Source organism: Pongo pygmaeus, chromosome 19 (genome assembly GCF_028885625.2).
Source record: "Pongo pygmaeus isolate AG05252 chromosome 19, NHGRI_mPonPyg2-v2.0_pri, whole genome shotgun sequence".
Lineage (NCBI taxonomy): Eukaryota > Metazoa > Chordata > Mammalia > Primates > Hominidae > Pongo > Pongo pygmaeus.
In genome coordinates, this window is record NC_072392.2 from 54811780 (window position 1) to 54833003 (window position 21224).

Here is a 21224-nt window from a genome sequence, read left to right on the forward strand (position 1 = left end):
GCGCCCTCCACCACGCCAGACTAATTTTTTTGTATTTTTCGTAGAGACGGGGTTTCACCGTGTTAGCCAGGATGGTCTCGATCTCCTAACCTCGTGATCCACCTGCCTCGGCCTCCCAAAGTGCTGGGATTACAGGCGTGAGCCACTGCGCCCGGCCCCATATGAATTTTAAAATAGTTTTTTCTAATTCTGTGAGGAATGTCAATGGTAGTTTAATGGGAATAGCATTGAATCTATAAATTGCTTTAGGCAGTATGGCCATTTTCACGAAACTGATTATTCTTATCCATAAGCATGGAGTGTTTTTCCATTTGTTTGTGTCATTTCTGATTTCTTTGTGCAGTAATCCCCTTTATTTCTTAAGTCTGTGTGAATTGGTTGCTACTGTTTGCCACAGAAGGAGCCTAGACTATATAGCAGAGCCTGCCCCTATTTCTAAGAGCGACTGGATAAAGCTGTATCATGTGCCCACTCCTGATCCCACGATAGGGCTCAAGTAGACTTAAAACACACAGACTTATCCAGAAGAACAGCAGTGTGCAAAGAAAAGTTATATCAGAAGACAGGACTGTGGACAGGCAAGTTCACCTCAGCCACATACTTTAGTTAGATACAATTTTAAGTATTTTCTATGATCTGGGAACTATTACAGATAAAAAAGAAGTGTAATATGCCTGTTCTCAAGAATGGAGAATGAAGACTTATACATGGGAAAATAAATATAATGAGCAAATCAAGGCAGCATAATGTTAGCATTGAATTGGAGGTACAGGAAGCAGATGCTATGGTAGCAAGAGTTTGCTTCCTGAAGACTTTTGGCCATTTACCAAATGTGCCGAGCATTTTCAGGCTCTAGGTTTCAGTAGTCTGAAAAATGCCCTTTCCTCCTATCGAAATTCCGTGTATCCTGCAAGACTAAACTCAAAGACCGCTTCCTTATGAAGTCTTCCCAGCTGGCCCCCCACCAAAAACTCTACCCTTCCACAGAACTTTCCTTGTGCTTCTGTAACATGGCATTTGTTACATTCGTCTGTATTTCCTACTGTCTTTCCCATCACCCCTCAAGAATAGAGATTGTGGGCCAGGCGTGGTGGCTCACGCCTGTAATGCTAGCACTTTGGGAGGCCAAGGTGGGTGGTTCATTTGAGGTCAGGAGTTAGAGACCAGCCTGGCCAACATGGTGAAACCCCGTCTCTACTTTTACTAGTTTTTGTGTTTTTAACACAAAAAGTTAGCCAGGCATGGTGGATCATGCCTGTAATCCCAGCACTTTGGGAGGCCGAGGCAAGTGGATTGCCTAAGGTCAGGAGTTTGAGACCAGCCTGGGCAACATGGTGAAACCCTGTCTCTATTAAAAACACAAAAAATTAGCCCGGCATTGTGGTGGGTACCTGTAATCCCAGCTACTCGGGAGGCTGAGGCAGGAGAATCGCTTGAACCCGGGAGGCAGAGGTTGCCGTGAGCCAAGATCACACCACTGCACTCTAGCCTGGGCAACAGAGTGTGACTCCATCTCGAAAAAGAAAAAAAAAAAATAGGAATTGTGTAGCTTTCTTTCTTTTTCTTTTCTGTGCTGTGAGGATTAATTGTATGTGTCAACCTGGAACCCAGCTGTAGTATGGTACCCAGTCAGTTGGTCAAATGCCAGCCTAGACATTGCTGTGAAGGTGTTTTTCATGTGTGAGTGACAGTTACAGTTAGTGGGCTTGGAGGACAGCAGGCTGCGCTCTGTAACGTGAATGGGCTTTATCTAAGCAAGTGAAGGCAAACACCGAGGTTTTCTGAAGAAGAATTTTCCTCAGGAGTGCAACATAGAATCCCTACCTGGTTTCCAGCCTGCTGCCCTCAGGAATTTGGACTCAAGACTGCAATGCAACACCAATTCTTCACTGAAATTGCAGGCTGCTGCTTGCCCTACATATTTCAGTTTTACCAGCCCCTAGTATCATGTGAACTGTTTCCTTAAAATCTCTCTCTCTCTCTCTCTCTGTCTCACATCTCTTCTTCAGAGATAAAGAACCAATAGAATGCAGGTGTATACATGCAGCTGTATACATATCCTATTGGTTCTGCATTATTTTGGTTCTGCATCTCTGAAGAACTCTAATACATATGTTTACCTTTAAAAAGAAATCTATGGGCCAGGTGCAGTGTGCGATGGCTCATGCCTGTAATCCCAGCACTTTGGGAGGCCGACTTGGGGAGGCTAAGGCAGGAGGATCGCTTCAACCGAAGAGTACAGGACGAGCCTGGGCAACATAGTGACACCCCCATCTCTATGAAAAATAAAAAAAAAAAAATTGCCGGGCGCGGTGGCTCACGCCTGTAATCCCAGCACTTTGGGAGGCTGAGGCGGGCAGATCACCTGAGGTCAGGAGTTCGAGACCAGCCTGACCAACATGGAGAAACCCCGTTTCTACTAAAAATACAAAAAATTATCCAGGCGTGGTGGCGCATGCCTGTAATCCTAGCTACTTGGGAGGCTGAGGTAGGACAATCGCTTGAACCCAGGAGGCAGAGGTTGCGGTGAGCCAAGATTGTGCCATTGCACTCCAGCCTGGGCAACAAGAGCGAAACTCCATCTCAAAAAAAAAATGAGGTCAGAAGGTCATGTGGGAGGACTTGCAGGCCACTGCAAAGATTTTTATTTTAACCTTATCGAGAGGGGGAAGCAATTGGAGGGTTTTGAGCACAGAAGGGTTTTTGTTTCTTTTTTTGTTTTTTGAGACAGGGTCTCTGTTTTCCAGGCTGGAGTGCAGTGCTGTGCTCACAGTTCACTGCAGAGCCTTGAACTCCTGGTCTTAGGCAATCCTCCAGCCTCAGACTCCTGAGTAGCTGGGACTAAAGTGCATGCCACCACACTCAGCTACATTTTTCTTATTTTTTGTACAGATGCAGGGTGGTGGTGGGTGGGGGTGGTCTTGCCATGTAGCCCAGGCTGATCTTGAACTTCTGGCCTCCAGTGATTCTCCTTCCTCAGAGTCCCAAAATGCTGGGAATATAGGCATGAACCACCATGCCTAGCCCAGAAGAGAGATTTTTTAAAGGAGCACTGACTGCTCTGTTAATTATGAATTCTAGCAGGCCAAGGACAGAAGCAGTGATGATGATGGTGGTAGTGGAGATGACAGGACGTTATAAATTCTAGAATTTTTTTTTTTTTAGACAGAGTTTTAGACAGAGTCTCACTCAGCCACCCAGGCTGGAGTGCAGTGGTGAGATCTTGGCTCACTGCAACCTCCACCTCCCGGGTTCAAGTGATTCTCCTACCTTAGCCTCTCGAGTAGCTGGGATTACAGGCACGTGCCACCACGCCCAGCTAACTTTTGTATTTTTAGTAGAGACAGGGTTTCACCAGTTGGCCAGGCTGGTCTCAAACTCCTGACCTCATCCACCTGCCTTGGCCTTCAAAAGTGCTGGGATTATAGGCGTGAGCCACCGTGACCAGCCCTAGAAATCTTTTGAAGGTTGAGCCAACGAGCTTTGCTAAGGTGGAGTATGAGAAAGAGTGGAGTGGTGGGTTTTATAATGAACATGCTAATAAATCAAATTGTATAGAAGATATTGCTATGAAAAAACCAGTGTCCCACCCCTCCACTTTCCACACACAGTCCCACTCCCCACAACCAACTTCTTTTTTAAAGGTTTCTGGTATTGATTACCTCCACAGCTTGAGATAAAATGTTTGTGGTTAACTTAGCAGCCATTCTCAACTCTCTTCTCGCTTGCCATGTCTTACTATAAAGTTCAGAAGACTAGACCTCATCTTCCCAGATTCCCTTGCAATGAGGGTTGTCGTGTACTCTGTTCTGGACAGTGACATATAAAAATAAACCTGGAAACCTCGTTCCTTTAAGAAAAAAAAATAGCAGAAAACAAAACCCTAAGCAAAAAATTCTTGTAAAAAACCATCGAGATGGCCTGGCACGATGGTTCACACCTGTAATCAGAGCACTTTGGGAGGCCGAGGCAGGTGGATCATGAGGTCAGTAGATCGAGATGATCCTGGCTAACATGGTGAAACCCTGTCTCTACTAAAAATACAAAAACAAAATAGCCAGGCATGGTGGCGGGCACCTGTAGTCCCAGCTACTCAGGAGGCTGAGGCAGGAGAATGGCATGAACCCAGGAGGCAGAGCTTGCAGTGAGCTGAGATCGTGCCACTGCACTCCAGCCTAGGTGACAGAGCAAGACTCCATCTCAAAAACAAACAAAAAAACCATTGAGATATGTTTTTTTGGTTTCTTTCTTTTTTTTCTTTTTTGAGGCAGATTCTCACTCTGTTGCCCAAGCTGGAGTGCAATGACATGATCTCCGCTCACTGCAAGCTCCACCTCCTAGGTTCAAGCAGTTCTCCTGCCTCAGCCTCCCAAGTACCTGGGATTACAGGCATGTGGCACCATGCTTGGCTAATTTTTTGTATTTTTAGTAGAGATGGGGTTTCACCATGTTGGCCAGGCTGGTCTCGAACTCCTGACCTCAGGTGATTGACCCACCTCAGCCTCCCAACGTGCTGGGATTACAGGTGTGAGCCACCGTGCTGACCTGGTTTCTTTTCAAATGATAGAGTTGAAGGAGAAGTTAGTCAGATTTGGGCACCTTTACTGAAATACATGTATTTATATATAAATACACATATAAATAATCATATTTGATTATTCCTCACTTGGGATTGGATTTATTTCATTTCCTTTCCTTTCCTAGGAATGAGTGGCGGTTGTGAAGGGTATTTTTCGGAGTTTTTGAGAAGTTTTTAGTGAAGATATAGGTTGGTCTTGTCCTCTCTAAATTAACTTTGTGAATATATCACACATGCTTCTGAAATAATTAAAACGATATGGATTTATGAAATTAAAAAAAGAACCTGCAGGAGTGAGGGACTTCCAAAAATACTTTTATTTTTTCATAAAAGAAATAATTCACAGCTGGTGCTCGCCTGTTGCCGTCCCTCATGCCTTGACCACGATGTGAAAACCGGAGCTATGGCAGCCATCTTGAAACCAGAAATGACCAGCAGAAAGACAAAGGGCTAATATGCTAATGACGGTAGAGCATAAAGGAAAAGCCTGTGTCCTTGATGGCGTTGTAGAGGAGCTGAACCAGCTGCAGTAGCCACCTGCCTCCAGGTTATAAGGTATTAGATGTCTGTATATTTGGAGCCAGTCATTCTTCAAGTGTAATATGTGAACCAGCAGCAGCTCAGTATCACTTGAGGATTTTTTTTTTTTTTTTTGAGACAGAGTCTCGTTCTGTCACCTAGGCTGGAGTGCAATGGTGTGATCTTGGCTTACTGCAACCTCTGCCTCCCAGGTTCAAGTGATTCTCCTGCCTCAGCCTCCCAAGTAGCTGGGATTACAGGTATGCACCACGCCCGGCGAATTTTTGTATTTTTAGTAGAGACGGGGTTTCACCATGTTGGCCAGGCTGTCTCGAACTCCTGATCTCAAGTGATCCACCTACCTCGGCTTCCCAAAGTGCTGGGATTAAAGCGTGAGCCACCGAGCCCGGCCAGGAATTTTTAAAAAATGCACATCCTTGGACTTTACTCTAGACCTACAGAATGAGCAACTCCAGGGTTGGGGCTCAGAAAGCTGAGGCTTAAGCCCTCTAGGCGATTCTGATGCACACAGAAGTTGGAGAATCAGCCTTAAACCAATGCTTCTGAAACTTTAATGTGCATAAACATCACATGGAGATGTTGTTAAAATGCAGATTCTGGTTCAGTAGGTGTACTGATGCAATGGTCAGATCGGGATTTCCCCATATTGGGACTGAGGCAATCATTTCCCAGTCTGCTGGGGGTGTTGGCAGATGAAAGCCCTCAGATGAATACCTCTCTATGAAGAGAGCTATCTCAGGCAATATCATGTTCCCTGATATGAGGCAGCCTCCATTCAATGGCTGGTTGATGTGCGGAAATGAAGTCCTAGCCCCCCTTCCTCAAGGCAGGGCAGCTTTATTATTTGTTTTAATTTTAATTTTTTTTTCAAGATGGAGTCTTACTCTGTTGCCAGACTGGAGTGCAGTGTGGCACGATCTCATCTTACTGCAACCTCCGCCTCCTGGGTTCAAGTGATTCTCATGCCTCAGCCTCCTGAGTAGCTGGGACTACGGGCACCCACCACCATGCCCAGCTAATTTTTGTATTTTTAGTAGAGATGGGGTTTCACCATGTTGGCCAGGCTGGTCTTGGACTTCTGACATCAGGTGATCCGTCGCCTCGGCCTCCCAAAGTGCTGGGATTACAGGTGTAAGTCACTGCGCCTGGCCCAGGGCAGCTTTGAAGGGCTCTCCAACCTATAGACCTCACCACAGACTCAGCTGAAGCCTCTCCTCCAACTGCTTCAACATCTCCCTCTTCACAAGCTTGCCTTCCTCACTTCTCATAGGTGTTGTTCTTTAGACAGAAGTTGCCAGATTTGGCAAATATAAACACCAAACGCCCAGTGAAATTTGAATTTCCGACAAACAAGAATAACTTTTAATATAAACATGTCCCAAATATTGCACTCTTCATCTGAAATGCAAACTTAACTGGGCATGCTATATTTTATCTGGCAACCCTGTTCCTAAAGCACTCCCAAATAAATTTCCCACGTGACTCAGTAGATCTCAGACTCAGAGTCTGTTTCCCAGGGAACCTAATTTATGACAGTTGGTGTCAGGAGTTATCATGAGAAGCAGATTCTAAAATGGGATTATGCAGCTGTTTCACCCAACAGCCAGCTTACAATAAACACCTGATAAAACCCGTGGCAAGAGGTTGTAGGGTGATTATTAAAACTTCCGGCCAGGTGCAGTAGCTCATGCCTGTAATCCCAGCACTTTAGGAGGCCAAGGCGGGTGGATTGCTTGTGCTCAGGAGTTCAAGATCAGCCTGGGCAACGTAGCAAAACCCCATCTCTACCAAAAAAAAAAAAAAAAAAAAAATTGCCAGGCACAGTGGCTCATGCCTATAATCCCAGCACTTTGGGAGGCCGAGGCGGGTGGATCACAAGGTCGAGAGTTCGAGACCAGACTGGCCAACGTGGTGAAACCCCATCTCTACTAAAAATACAAAAATTAGCCAGTTATGGTGGTGCATGCCTGTAATCCCAGCTACTTGGGAGGCTGAGGCAGAAGAATTGCTTGAAACCAGAAGGTGGGGGTTGCAGTGAGCCAAGATTGTACCACTGCACTCCAGTCTGGGCAACAAGAGCAAAACTCCGTTTCAAAAAAAAAAAAAATTAGCCAGACATGGTGGTACACACCTGTAGTCCCAGCTACTCAGGAGGCTGAGTTGGATCACTTGAGCTTGGGAAGCAGAGGTTACATTGAGCTGAGACGCTGCCGCTGTACTCCAGCCTGGACAACAGAGCAAGACTGTCTCAAAGAGACAAGAAAACCAAACCAAACCAAAACAACAACAAAAAACCTCCAACAGCAAGGAACTGGAATGGGAAACTGATGGAAGAGAACAGACTGGAGAGGAATTTGAGAGTTTCAAGGGCAATAGTAATTATATTAATATAAGGACTTGATAATTGGATGGCTGTTTCTTCTGGCTCTTGCTGCATTGGAGAAAGACATGAAAGGCTGAGGGTCATTAATCGCCTGTAAGTTGAAGTGTGAAAACCAGAGGCCCTCCTTGGCAGCATATAGAGACTCATCACCTGCAATGGGAGAGCAGAAAAGGCTGAGGAACAGGAGCGGGCCTTCATTATAAGAGCAGCAAAGTTCCAAAGAAGGTTGGGTTCTCTATCACGTTCAGCTCCAGTGTATGCCAAAGGAACTGCAAGACCTAGATGATAGATTCCAGCAAGAGCCAGGAAAGTACATCTGGCACTATATCTTAAGGGTGGTGGATCAAGGACCACTGAATAAAGTTGGATAACAGAGTCTATCGATGTGGGGCCAATATCCCATGATACAAGATTTAACAACTATTGAAGATCCCAGGAGATGGTGCTATTAAGCTGCTTGGTTGCCTCTCAAAGTTTGGAAAAATCAATGGTCCATTGTAAGTGAAGTAGAAATGCTAGAAATATCATGGACCATGGGAGGGTCTAAGGGCACTGTATTTACAAAGCAATAAGGAATGCACTGACTGAGGGGCACTGGCATGTTGGGAAACTCACTGTGGCTGTTACATATGGGTCAGTGTTCATGGTAGCAAATGCTGCCACAGAACTGGGATCCCTGAGAGTAACGGGTAGGATCCCAGGAGATAGCATTTAACCCTCAGATGCAAGCTGGGCACAATTAGCATAATGAGTGACACCAGGGAGGACCTGATCCAAGGAGAGCTATGGAGAAAATTAATAAGAATATGAAGTTTTGGCCGGGCGTGGTGGCTCACACCTGTAATCCCAACACTTTGGGAGGCCAAGGCAGGCAGATCATGAGGTCAAGAGATCAAGACCATCCTGGCCAACGTGGTGAAACCCTGTCTCTATTAAAAATACAAAAATTAGCTGGGTGTGGTGGCACATGCCTGTAATCCCAGCTACTCTGGAGGCTGAGGTAGGAGAATCACTTGAATCTGGGAGGCGGAGGCTGCAGTGAGTCAAGATCGCATCACTGCACTCCAGCCTGGTGATAGAGCGAGACTCCATCTCAAAAAAAAATTAATTTTAGCATTTAACCAAAATGCCATTTCAAATCAGTAGGGAAAGGATGTACTATTCAATAAAAGAATAAATCCAGTGATGGAATCAGGTGATGGTGGAGCAATTGGAAAGCCATCAGGAATAAACTGGAGCCATGGTTCATATCACACCCCCCAAATCACTCAAATTAATCAAACAGAAAAAGTGAAACAATAAAAGTGCCAGATGGAAACAAAAAAGAACATTATATTCCCAGGGGCAAGATCAATGGAGCAGCCAAAAACCCAATTGTTCAATATGTACAACCAGAAGAAATCAAAGATGGGTGATTAGGAGTTTGAGGGCAGTCACTTCAATAACCCAGAACCCAGAACTTGACTGAAGGAGATAGTAGGTTTCCAGGAAGAAGTGCCACAGCAAATATATATGATCGTGATTCCCCCAATCCTTCTCCAAAGAAACCAATGGCCATTTCCTCAGGAAATGGTAATTCCCAACCATTTTGAGGGCTGTTGGATATAAGGCCTGAGTTAACACTGATGCCTGGAGACCCAAAGCTTCACTGTGGTCTCCCTGTTAAAGTGGGAGTATATTGGGGCTAGGTAATAAATGGAGCCTTTGACCCAGGTCTAGTTCACAGTGGGTCCAAAGACCCACCTGATTTTCTGTCTCCAGATGTATAATGCCAATGTAATATGACATGGAAATACTTGGGAGTTGGAAGAACCACCTCTGCTCCCCATCATTGCTGTCAGGGACTAGGATTTTACCCTCCGTATAAGCCATTAGCCTGTTATTGTTTCATGTTTGCTGGTTGAATATGAGACTCTTGGGTCAGAGACAAAGGACTTTATCAGACCACAGCAAGCAGTATCAGCATCATGTCTGCATCCGTTCCCCTTGCCCCCAGTTCCCATAGAGGTGATGCAGAGGATCCAGATTGATGCCCATACATAAAGTGGGTTGTGTTACAGGAGAACAATCACTGAGTTTAGGGAATCCACCATTTTTTTCCTCCAACTTTTGTTTTAAGTTCCAGGGTACACGCACAGGATGTGCAGGTTTGTTACAAAGGGAAACGTGTGCCATGGTGGTTTGTTGCCCAGATCAACCTATCACCCAGGTATTAAGCCCAGCATTAATTAGCTGTTTTTCCTGATGCTCTCCCTCCCTGAAACCCCCTCCAACAGGCCCCAGTGTGTGTTGTTCCCCACCATGTTTCCATGTGTTCTCATTATTCAGCTCCCACTTAGAAATGAGAGCATGCGATGTTTGGTTTTCTGTTCCCACGTTAGTTTGCTGAGATAACGGTTTCCAGCTCCATCCATGTTCCTGCAAAGGAAATGATCACATTCCTTTTTATGGGAATCCACTATTTTTTTTTTTTTTTTTTTTTTTTTTTTTGAGACAGAGTCTCCCTCTGTCACCCAGGCTGGAGTGCAGTGGCTCAGTCTTGGCTCACTGCAACCTCCGCCTTCCAGGTTCAAGCAATTCTCCTGCCTCAGCCTCCTGAGTAGCTGGGATTACAGGCACCCACCACCACGCCCAGCTAATTTTTGTATTTTTAGTAGAGACGGAGTTTCACCATGTTGGTCAGGCTGGTCTCAAACTCCTAACCTCGTGATCTGCCTGCCTCGGCCTCCCAAAGTGCTGAGATTACAGGCGTGAGCTACCATGCCCGGCCAGGAATCCACTATTTTTATAAGCAGTATGCAAGTCTACTCTTTGTCCTAGAAGGAGATGTTAGCTCATCTCTCAAGGTTGCTGTGTGTTCAACCCTGAGAAATCTGCTAAGTAGAGAGAAGTCAAGGTCTTGTCTTCCCAGCATATTAGCAGGAATGTTCAGGGATACTCAGAATCCAGATCAGATTGCTTCTCCCAATAAGTTCTTTTTTAGACTGTAAAATTAGGGCTATCATAGTGGAGAAGGCCAAGTAGAAACCTCTGAAACTACTCCCTCCTGTTCCATCCAAGAGAGTAACTAAAAAACAATATTACAGTCCAGGGAACAGCAGAGATTAAAACCACCTTTGAAGACTTCACGAATGCAGGAGTATTGTTTTCCCCACTTAATTCTGTCCTTAACCAGAATGCAATGGTCCATTGTAAGTGAAGTGGAAATGCTAGAAATGTAGGAACTTCAGTTCCTGAAGGATGTGGCAAACTCACCCAAGGAGTATCCCCAGTTGTGCTTGCTGGGTTACAAATGGTATTTTTGTTAGAGCAGATTAACATGGCTTTAGGTGTGTGGTATTAGCCATTAATCTGGCCAATGCATTCTTTTTTTTTTTTTTTTTTTTCTTTTTGAGATGGAGTCTTGCTTTTGCTCTTTTGCCCAGGCTGGAGTGAAGTGGTGTGATCTCGGCTCACTGCAACCTCCACCACTTGGGTTCAAGTGATTCTCCTGCCTCAGCCTCCTGAGTAAGTAGGATTGTAGTGCCTGCTACCATGCCCCACTAATTTTTGTATTTTTACTAGAGACGGGGTTTTGTCATGTTGGCCAGGCTGGTTTTGAACTCCTGACCTCAGGCGATCCACCCACCTCAGCCCCGCAAGGTGCTAGGATTACAGGCGTGAGCCACCGCACCTGGCCGCATTCTTATCCATTTCTAACTGGAAGAAGTTCACATTCATGTGGGATGGACAACAGTGTAGATTTACAGTCTTGCTCTGGGGTTGTGTTAACTCTCTTGCATTCTGTAGAAATAAATTCTGAAAGGACCTTGACCATCTGAACACCCCAGAATATTACATTGGCCCACTATATCAATGACATGATGTTATTTGGACCAGATGAGCAAGAAATACAAATACTTGTTGGAGGCCTGGATAAGACATGTGTTCCAGAGGGTTCTATAAAGATTCAGGGGCCTGCCACAGTAGTGAAGTTTTAGTGGCTTCAAGCATACTAGGATATCTCCTTCCAAAGTAAAGGTCAAGTTATTCCATCTTGCACTTCCCACCACTAAGAAGCAAGCATAATGCCTAACAGGCCTCTTTGGGCTCTGGTGGTGCATATTACCTACTTAGGAACACTGCTTTAAACCTTACCAAGTGACATGGAAATCTACCAGCATTGTGTGAGGCCTAGGGCAGGAAAGGGCTCCATAGTGGTTTCAGGTTACAGTATGAGCAGTCCTGCTTCTTGGGCCATGCGACCCATTATATCATATGGTTTTAGAGGCGAGATCAGCCTGGCCAACATAGCGAAACCTCATCTCTACTGAAAACACAAAAATTAGTCGGGTGTGGTGGCACACACCTGTAATCTCAGCTACTTGGGAGGCTGAGACAGAATGGTTTGAACCCCGGAGGCGGAGGTTGCAGTGAGCAGAGATGGTGTCACTGCACCCCAGCCTGGGTGACAGAGCAAGACTCTGTCTCAAAAAAAAAAAAAAAGAAAATGCATTGGCCAGGCGTGGTGGCTCACACCTGTAATCTCAACACTTGGGAGGCTGAGGCAGGCGGATCACGAGGTCAGGAGATTGAGACCATCCTGGCTAACACGGTGAAAGCCCGCCTCTACTAAAAATACAAAAAAATTAGCCGGGCATGGTGCTGGGCGACTAATCCCAGCTGCTCAGGAGGCTGAGGCAGGAGAACGCTGTGAACCCAGGAGGCGGAGCTTGCAGTGAGCCAAGATTGCACCACTGCACTCCAGCCTGGGTGACAGAATGAGACTCAGTCTCAAAAAAAAAAAAAAAAAAAAAAGCATCATGTGAGGTTTATGCCAGCCCCAATAACAGGCACACACCACCACACCTGGCTAATTTTTGTATTTTTGTGGGGACCGGGTTTCGCCATATTGGCCAGGCTGGTCTTGACCTCAGGTGATCTGCCCACGTCAGCCTCCCTCAGTGTTGGGATTACAGACACGAGCTACCCTGCTGGCCGAGGAGGAACAATACTGAGACTTGTTCATGGATGGTTCAAGTTATATTCTAATGTGGTTACAAGCTGAAAACAAACTCTGCTAACTACAGTCCCGCTCAGGACTAGCCCTGAAATAAGGAGTGACAGGAAATCCTCCCAATGTTTAGAGATTTGGGGAGTGTGCTGATCATCTGCTTTGTGTAGAGAGAGACACAAAGCTCAAGGCAAAAGTATATATGAGCTCATGGCAGTAGTGAATGGCTTCATTGGTTGCTCAGAGGCCTGGGAGGAGAAATATTAGAATATGGGAGGCCTGGGGGTGTGGGGTGATATAGATCCACAGATCTACAGGAACGGGCATGAAATGTGAAGATCTTTGCATCACATGCTAATACCTGCTCCCAGCAGCCACCGTGGGAGAGGCACTGAACAACAGGAGTGCACTAGGCAGAATGACCCAGCCAGCTGCTACCAGTCACCACAGGGCTGGCACAGTGTGCTCATAAATGGAGTTTATTAATCCACTTAGGCTACAGCAAAATACCACAAAAAATGTGGCTTAAGCACCAGAAATTTGTTTTCTCACAGTTCTGGAGAAAGTCCAAAAATCAAACTGCCAGCAAGGTTGGTGTCTGGTTGCAGATGGCTGCCTTCATCCTGTGTAGGCACATGCCCTTTCTTCAGTGCATGGGAGGTGGAGGGGAGGGCGGGCATATGCAGGAAAAGTGCTCTCCATGTCTCTTATAAGGGCACTAATCCTTTTGGATCAGGGCCCCACCATTATGAGTTCACTTAACCTTAATTACTTCCTTAGAGGCCCCATCTCCAAATACAGCCATACTGGGGGCTAGGGCTCCTACATATACATTTTGGGGGAAAATAAACATTTAGTTCATGGTAGTGAGTATCCACATTGGAAAGGATAGAAACTACTCAAGGGCCCAACGTCATTTATAAAGGCTGCTGTAACTTATGCTAGTGCTGAATGTTCGGTCTGCAAGCAACAGAGACCAACAGTAAGCCCTTGATATCACATTATGCCTTAAGGAGACCAAGCAACCACATTATTGATTGCCCCTACTATCCTAAAAGGGGCAATGACTTGTCTTCTTGGCAATCAACATATATCTTGGATATTGATTTTCCTTTCTTTCTTTTTGTTTTTTCTTTTTTTTTGAGATGGGGTCCTCTCTGTTGCCCAGGCTGGAGTGCAGTGGCACAGTCTTGGCTCATTGCAACCTCCACCTCCTGGGTTCAAGAAATTCTCCTGTCTCAGCCTCCCAAGTTGCTGGGACTACAGGTGCATGCCACCATGCCTGGCCAATTTTTTTTTTTTTTTTTGTATTTTTAGTAAAGATGGGGTTTCACCATATTGGTCAGGGTGGTCTCGAACTCCTGACCTCAGGTGATCCACCCACCTTGGTCTCCCAAAGTGCTGAGATTACAGGCGTGAGCCACCTTGCCTGGCTAGATTTTCCTTTCTTATTTCTGTTGCCTCATCCAGCACCACTGTCCAAGGGTTTATAGTGCTTTGCCCACCATGATGGGAACCCGTAAAACACTGTATTGGCTCAAGGGATCCACTAAACAGTAAAGGAGGTATGTCAGTAGGACACTTTACCATGGGATCCATAGGTCCTATCATATTCCATGCTACCCGGAGACATCTGGCCTGACAGTAATGGGATGGCCTTTGAAAGCCAGCTGAGACACCAGCTTAGAGTTAATAGATGGCATCCTACAGAATGCAGTATATACCCTAAATCAGTGCCCATTATATAGTGCCGTGTCCCTAAAACGGTAGAATATGTGAGTCTGGGAACCAAAGGGTAGAAGTAGGAGTGGCTGCTTATCATCCCTCCCAATAGCTCACTTAGGGAATTTGTGCTTCTAGGTTCTGTGGCTCTAGAAGTCTTCATTCCCAGAGGGAAAATATTTCCACCAGGGGACACAAGAGTTCTAGTAAACTGTGAGTCACATTAAGTACTTTATACCAGGATACCAGCAGGCAAGGAAATGAGTCATCATCCTGTCAGGAGGAATTGCCCTCATCAGGAGGAGATAGGACTGCTGTCACATGATGGAGGCAGGGAAGAGTAAGTCTGGCACCCAAGTAATCCACTGGGGTTTCTCTTGATATTCCCCTGTCAATCTTTTTTTTGAGACAGAGTCTCACTCTGTCGTCCAGGCTGGAGTGCAGTGGCATGATCTCGGCCCACTGCAACCTCCACCCGCCAGGTTCAAGCAATTCTCCTGCCTCAGCCTCTCAAGTAGCTGGGATTACAGGCATCTGCCTCCACACCTGGCTAATTTTTATATTTTTTGTAGAGACGGAGTTTCACCATGTTGGCCAGGTTAGTCTTGAAATCCCGATCTCAAGTGATCCACCCACCTTGGCCTCCCAAAGTGCTGGGATTACAGGTGTGAGCCACTGCACCTGGCATCCCCTGCTCAATCTTGACAGTAACGGACAAATGCAGCATCACAGTTGGAGAAAGAAAGATATAATAATCAGGGACTCCTACTGCTCATGGAAAAGGATCAGGGTCCATCTCTCAGATAGGCCAGTTAGACCAGAAGAGGTGCTGGTTGAGGGTGGAGGTAATCTGGAATGGGCAGTAGAGAAGGAAGATGATGAGTATTGATTGTGACCTTGACACCAGCTGTGGTATTGGTGGGGGCAAGGATGTGGTTCATCCCACTGTCTTTACAAGTTTCCTTAGGAAAAGAGACCAATAAGAACACTGAAGGAGCTCTTCCAAGATGGAGTGAACTTATTGTATGAAACAAGTGGACTCAAAAGTTGCAAGGAGTGCACTGTAGTGGGTGCTGTGGTGAGTTGCCCAGATTCTCTTTTCAGGATGGAGGCCCTCATTTACCCATCTGCCGGGAGTGTTGGCAGTTGACGGTTCTCAGCTGAGTCATTCTCTGGAAATTTCTTTCAGCTAAAGAGAACCACCTTGCCCAACCAAGGTCACACCTTGGGGGCAGTCACATCCAATGACTGCTTGATGAGAGGGCCCACCCTGAAGGTAATTCCAGCTCAAGAGGTCCCTGTAAGGCTCAGCTGAGGCTTCTGTCGAATTGCACTGCAGATCGACTCAATCCTACTTCTGTTCCCTCTAAGATCTCCCCTTAATAAACCTCTTATATGCAGCTTTCAGAATCTCAGGGCCTGTTTCCTGAGGAACCTGACCTAGAACACAAGGTCTGCATGCAGATGGAGTTTGTGGTTCAGCATTTTTTACAACATCGCAGGTAATGCCAATGCTGTCAGTATGCAGAATTCAATTTTGGAATCAGATTTATGGGGACATAATTTACATGGAGTTAAAGTGTACTCTTTTTCAGAGTATGTTTTAATGAGTTTTCAAAAATGTACAGCGTCACATAGCCACCACCACAATCAAGATATGGAACATATCCATCACCCCCAAAAGTTCTCTCAGGCTCCTTTGTACCCAATCCCGTATCCTCACTTCCATTTTCTGGCAATCATTAATCTTGTTTCTGTCCCTTTGGTTTTGATTTTCCAGAATGTCAAATAAATGAAATAATATTACATATAGCCTTTTGAGTGTGACTTCAATCACTTACCATGATGTTTTGAGATTTATGTATGTCATTGAATGTATTGGTAGTTCATTCCTTTTTATCGCCATGTAGCATTTCATTGCATGGATGTGTTACAATTTGTTTATCCATCCTTAGTTGATAGACATTTGGATTGTTTCCAGTTTGGGGTGGTTATAAATAAATCTGGTATATATTTGTTAGCAGTTCTTTGTATGGAAATACGCTTTCATTTATTTTGGGAAAACACCTTGGAGTAGGATTGCTGAGTTGTATGGAAAATGTATGCCCAACTTCCGAAGGAGATGCTACACTGTCTTCCAAAGAGAATATACTATTTGCTTTCCCATCAGCAATGTCTAAGAGTTCCAGTTGCTTTACATCCTCTCCAGGACTTGGTATTGTAAGTTTCAAAAGTTTTTAGCCATTCTAGTAGGTGTGTCACTATAGTGTGGCTTAAATTTGCCTTTACCTAGTAAATTATGGTGAGAGGCAGCTTCTTATATATTTGTTAAACACTTGTTTCTCTTATTTTGCAAAGTGTCCTTTCAACTCTTTTGTCCATTGAGTGGGGTGGGGGTTGCCTTTTTTTAATCTATTGAATTGAAAATGTTGGCCAGGTGAGGTGGCTCCTGCCTGTAATCCCAGCACTTTGGGAGGCTGAGGCAGGTGGATCACGAGGTCAGGAATTCAAGACCAGCCTAGCCAAGACGGTGAAGCTCTGTCTCTATGAAAAAATACAAAAATTAACCAGGCGTGGTGGCGGGAGCCTGTAATCTCAGCTACTCGGGAGGCTGAGGCAGAGAATTGCTTGAACCCTGGAGGCAGAGGTTGCAGCAAGCTGAGATCATGCCACTGCACTCCAGCCTGGGGAACAGAGCGAGACTCTGTCTCAAAAAAAAGAAAACATTATTTGTATATTATGGGTAAATATATGGGTAAAGTGTTGTTTATATATCCTTGATCAGCTATAGCTTTGCAAGTTTTTTCTCCCAGTTTGCTCTGTTATCTTTTGGCTTGTCTTTTTATTTTCTAACAATGTTAGAAATTTTGTTAATTTTGAGACTCCGTCTCAAAAAAAAAAGTTCCTGATTTATACTTTTTACAGCCTATCTATAAAATCTTTCCCTACCCCAAGGTCACAAGACTGTCTACTAGATGTTTTAGAGTTTACATTTTGGCCTATAATCTATTCCCTAAAAATCGTAAATTTGGGGCTAATTTTTAAAATGTGGAAAAGAATCAGTTTTTGTTTGTTTGTTTGTTTTTGAAGGTAGATGTTGAATATTCCAGAACCATTTGTTGAAGAGACTATCTTTTTCCTATTGAATTATTTTGGCACCTTGTTAAAAAGCAATAGACCAGGTGGAGCATGGTGGCTCAAGCCTGTAATCCCAGCACTTCGGAGCCCAAGGTGGGCGGATTACTTAAGGTCAGGAGTTGGAGACCAACCTGGCCAACATGGTGAAATCCCGTTTCTACTGAAAAAAAACCAAAAATTAGTCAGGCGTGGTTGTGGGTGCCTGTAATCCCAGCCACTCAGGAGTCTGAGGCAGGAGAATCACTTGAACCCAGGAGGCGAAGGTTGCAGTGAACCGAGATCACACCACTGCACTCCACCATGGGTAACACAGCAAGGCCCTATCTCAGAAAAAAAAAAAAAAAAAAGAAGGACCATAGATGTGTGGGTCTATTCCTGGATTCCCAATTCTGTTCCATGGATCTATATCTACCCTTATATCAATACCACACTGTCTTGATCACTGTCCAGCTTTATATTAAGTCTTGTGATCAAGTAGTGTGAGTCCTTCAACTTTGTTCTTTTTTAATCAAAATTGTTTTAGCTATTCCAGGTACTTTGCTTTTCCATATAAATTTTTAAATCAGCTTATCAATTTCTACCAAAAAACCCACTAAGATTTGAATTGGAATTGCACTGAATCTATAGATCAATTTAAATGTGAATATTGAATCTTCCAGTCTTTGAACATGGCATATCTTTCCATTGATTTTGGTCTTGTTAATTTCTGTGATCAGTGTTTTTTAGTTTTTTGCAAAAAATATTGCCCATTTTTGTTATATTTATCCCTAACTATTTTAATTTGGGGTGGTATTGTACATGGTACTTTATAAAATTTCAATTAATTTTTCAGTTAATAAAATTTCATTGCAAGTACATAGGAATAGAATTAATTTTTGTATATTGACCTTGTATCTTGCAACCTTGCTAAACTCTAAGAACTCTTTTTTTTTTTTTGAGACAGAGTCTCACTCTCTCGCCTGGGCTGGAATGCAGTGGTATGATCTCGGCTCACTGCAACCTCCACCTCCTGGGTTCAAGTGATTCTCCTGCCTCAGCCTCCCAAGTACCTGGGATTACAGGCACATGCCACCACGCCTGGCTAATTTTTGTGTTTTTAGTAGAGATAGGGTTTCACCATGTTGGCCAGGCTGGCTTCAAACTCCTGACCTCAGGTGATCTGCCTGCCTTGGCCTCCCAAAGTCCCGGGATTACAGGCCTGAGCCACCACGCCCAGCCAATGCTAAGAACTCTTATGAGGAGAAAGATTCAATTCATGGGTCTGATCAGATATTTTAAATAAGAAATCTACATTATTCTTTAAAGCAATTTTTTATTATTTATTTATTTATATATATATTTATTTATTTATTTTTGAGACTGAATCTGCTGTGTTGCTCAGGCTGGAGTGCAGTGGCATGATCTCAGCTCACTGCAACCTCCACCTCCCTGGTTCAAGCAATTCTTTTGCTTCAGCCTCCCGAGTAGCTAAGACTACAGGCACACGCCACAATGCCCAAATAATTTTTGTATTTTCAGTAGAGAAGGGGTTTCACCATGTTGGTCAGGCTGGTCTCAAACTCCTGACCTCAGGTGATCTGCCCACCTTGGCCTCCCAAAGTGTTGGGATTACAGGTGTGAGCCACCGTGCCAAAGAACAGCAATTATAGATCACAATTATATATCAGAAGAAGAGTGTTAAGATGGCAACAAGGGAACAAGGGGCCGGGCGCAGTGGCTCATGCCTGCAATCCCAGCATTTTGGGAGTCTGAGGCCAGAGAATCACTTGAAACCAGGAAGTGGAGGTGGAGGTTGCCATGAGCTGAGATTGCGCCACTGCCCCTCCAGCCTGGGCAACAGAGGGAGACTGCGTATAAAAAAAAAAAAAAAAAAAAAAAAAAGGATGACATCAAGGGAATCCAAATAAAAGAAAAAAGATCATGTAACCTCCCACCACCTCACAAATCAACTGTTTCTCTAGTTCCCTTTCCAGGTTTCCAGATTTAATCACAATTTTATTCTCTGTTTTTCTTTAATTTCTCATAAGCATTTTCATAAGCTATATAGTGCTTCTAGTTATAATTTTAAATAGCTGTATCCTATTTTATTAAGTACATGTATCATAATGGACTTAAACTTTCCTCTATTTCCATTTATTAAAGAATAAATTCTCAGGAGTGGGATTTCTGAGCCCAAGGATTTGAACATTCCTATGGTTATTGACTTATATTGTCAAATTGTACTGCAAATGAGTACAGGATTTCTACATTGTAAAATTCATTTCTGTGTGACACACAGAGCTAGCACACTACTCTGAAAGACAGATGGAACTTGGAGAAATGAAGCAAACAGAATGTAGATAGGTAAAGGTTGGAGTATTGATGTCAAGATAGGCATAACACACAGAACATTCAGGAACAATGGTTAGAATGAAGTTTGAGTAGTGAGTGGTTTAAGTGTAGATTCACATTTTGGGATCAGATTGTGGAATGCCAACCTGAGGAACTGAGACTCCATTCTGTAGGCAATGAAAAGCTGCTGAAGATTGATAAAATAACAATGATGTTTTATTTTTTATTTATTTTTCTTTTTTTCTTTTATTTGAGACTGAGTCTCGCTCTTGTTGCCCAGGCTGGAGTGCAGTGGTGCGATCTCAGTTCACTGCAACCTCTGCCTCCCATGTTCAAGCCATTTGGAAGGCCAAGGCGGGTGGGTCACCTGAGGTCAGGAGCTCAAGACCAGCCTGACCAACATGGAGAAACCCCATCTCGCTTGAACCCAAGAGGCAGAGGTTGCAGTGAGCCAAGATCACACCATTGCACTCTAGCCTGGGCAGCAAGAGCAAAACTCCGTCTCAAAAAAAAAAAAAATCACCCCATTGGTCATCAGGAATCTGCCTCTGAGACAGCAAGTTACAAAATCCCCATTTAAGCCAGAAACTGTTTTCTTTTCTTTTCTCTTTTTTTTTTTTTTTTTTTGACACGGAATCTCGCTTTGTCACCCAGGCTAGAGTGCAGTGGCATGATCTCGGCTCACTGCAACTTCTGCCTCCTGGGTTCAAGCAATTCTCCTGCCTCAGCCTCCCAGGTAGCTGGGACTACAAGCGCACACCACCACCCCCAGCTAATTTTTTGTATTTTAGTAGAGACGGGCTTTCACAGTGTTGCCCAGGCTGGTGGTGAGCTCCTGACCTCGTGATCCGCCCTCCAGAGCAGGGACATGATAGTGGATGGGTGGGTAAAGGTCGTACAGGCATGAGGGGATGGAAGGTGCCCCTGGGCCATACATGAGTCTGCACTTCTCTTCCTTCTTGTGCTCTGTCTAGATGCACTGCAATTTGCAGACGAATTCCTTTGAGATGCTCCCATGGACTGCGGCCATGTGTGTCGTCTGCACTCTCCAGCTCCATTATGTTCCTGGATCAAGTAGAATTTGACCAATTTAAGGAGTAGACAGTACAGGGGGAACAGAAAGGAGAGAACGGAAGGGAAATTCTTTGCAGTCTTCTCAGACACCATGGACACCAGGAACAATTTCATCATGCCACATCATTTGTAGGCAATCGCCAATTGATTGGGATATGGAACAACTGGAACTCTCATTCATAGCAGACTGGAGTGTAAAATAATCCAATTTAGAAAAACAGGCAGGGTGTGGTGGCTCACACCTGTAATCCCAGCACTTTGAGAGGCTGAAGTGGGAGGATCACTTGAGTCCAGGAGGCTTGAGACCAGACTGGGCAAGATAGGAAGACCCTGTCTCTACATATAATTTAAAAAAACAAGTGAGCCGATTGTGGTGGTGCACACCTGTGGTCCCAGCTCCGTGGGAGGCTGAGGTGGGAGGCTCACTTAACCCCAGGAGGCCAAGTCTGCAGTGAAGTGTCCTC

General features: G+C 44.6%; 1 protein-coding gene across 4 annotated transcripts in view; it reads left to right on the forward strand.

Moving 5' to 3' along the window:
- MYO19 (myosin XIX) overlaps positions 1-21224 on the forward strand; it is a 91386-nt gene that overhangs the window by 62635 nt on the left and 7527 nt on the right. The gene's annotated exons all lie outside the window — the stretch shown is intronic.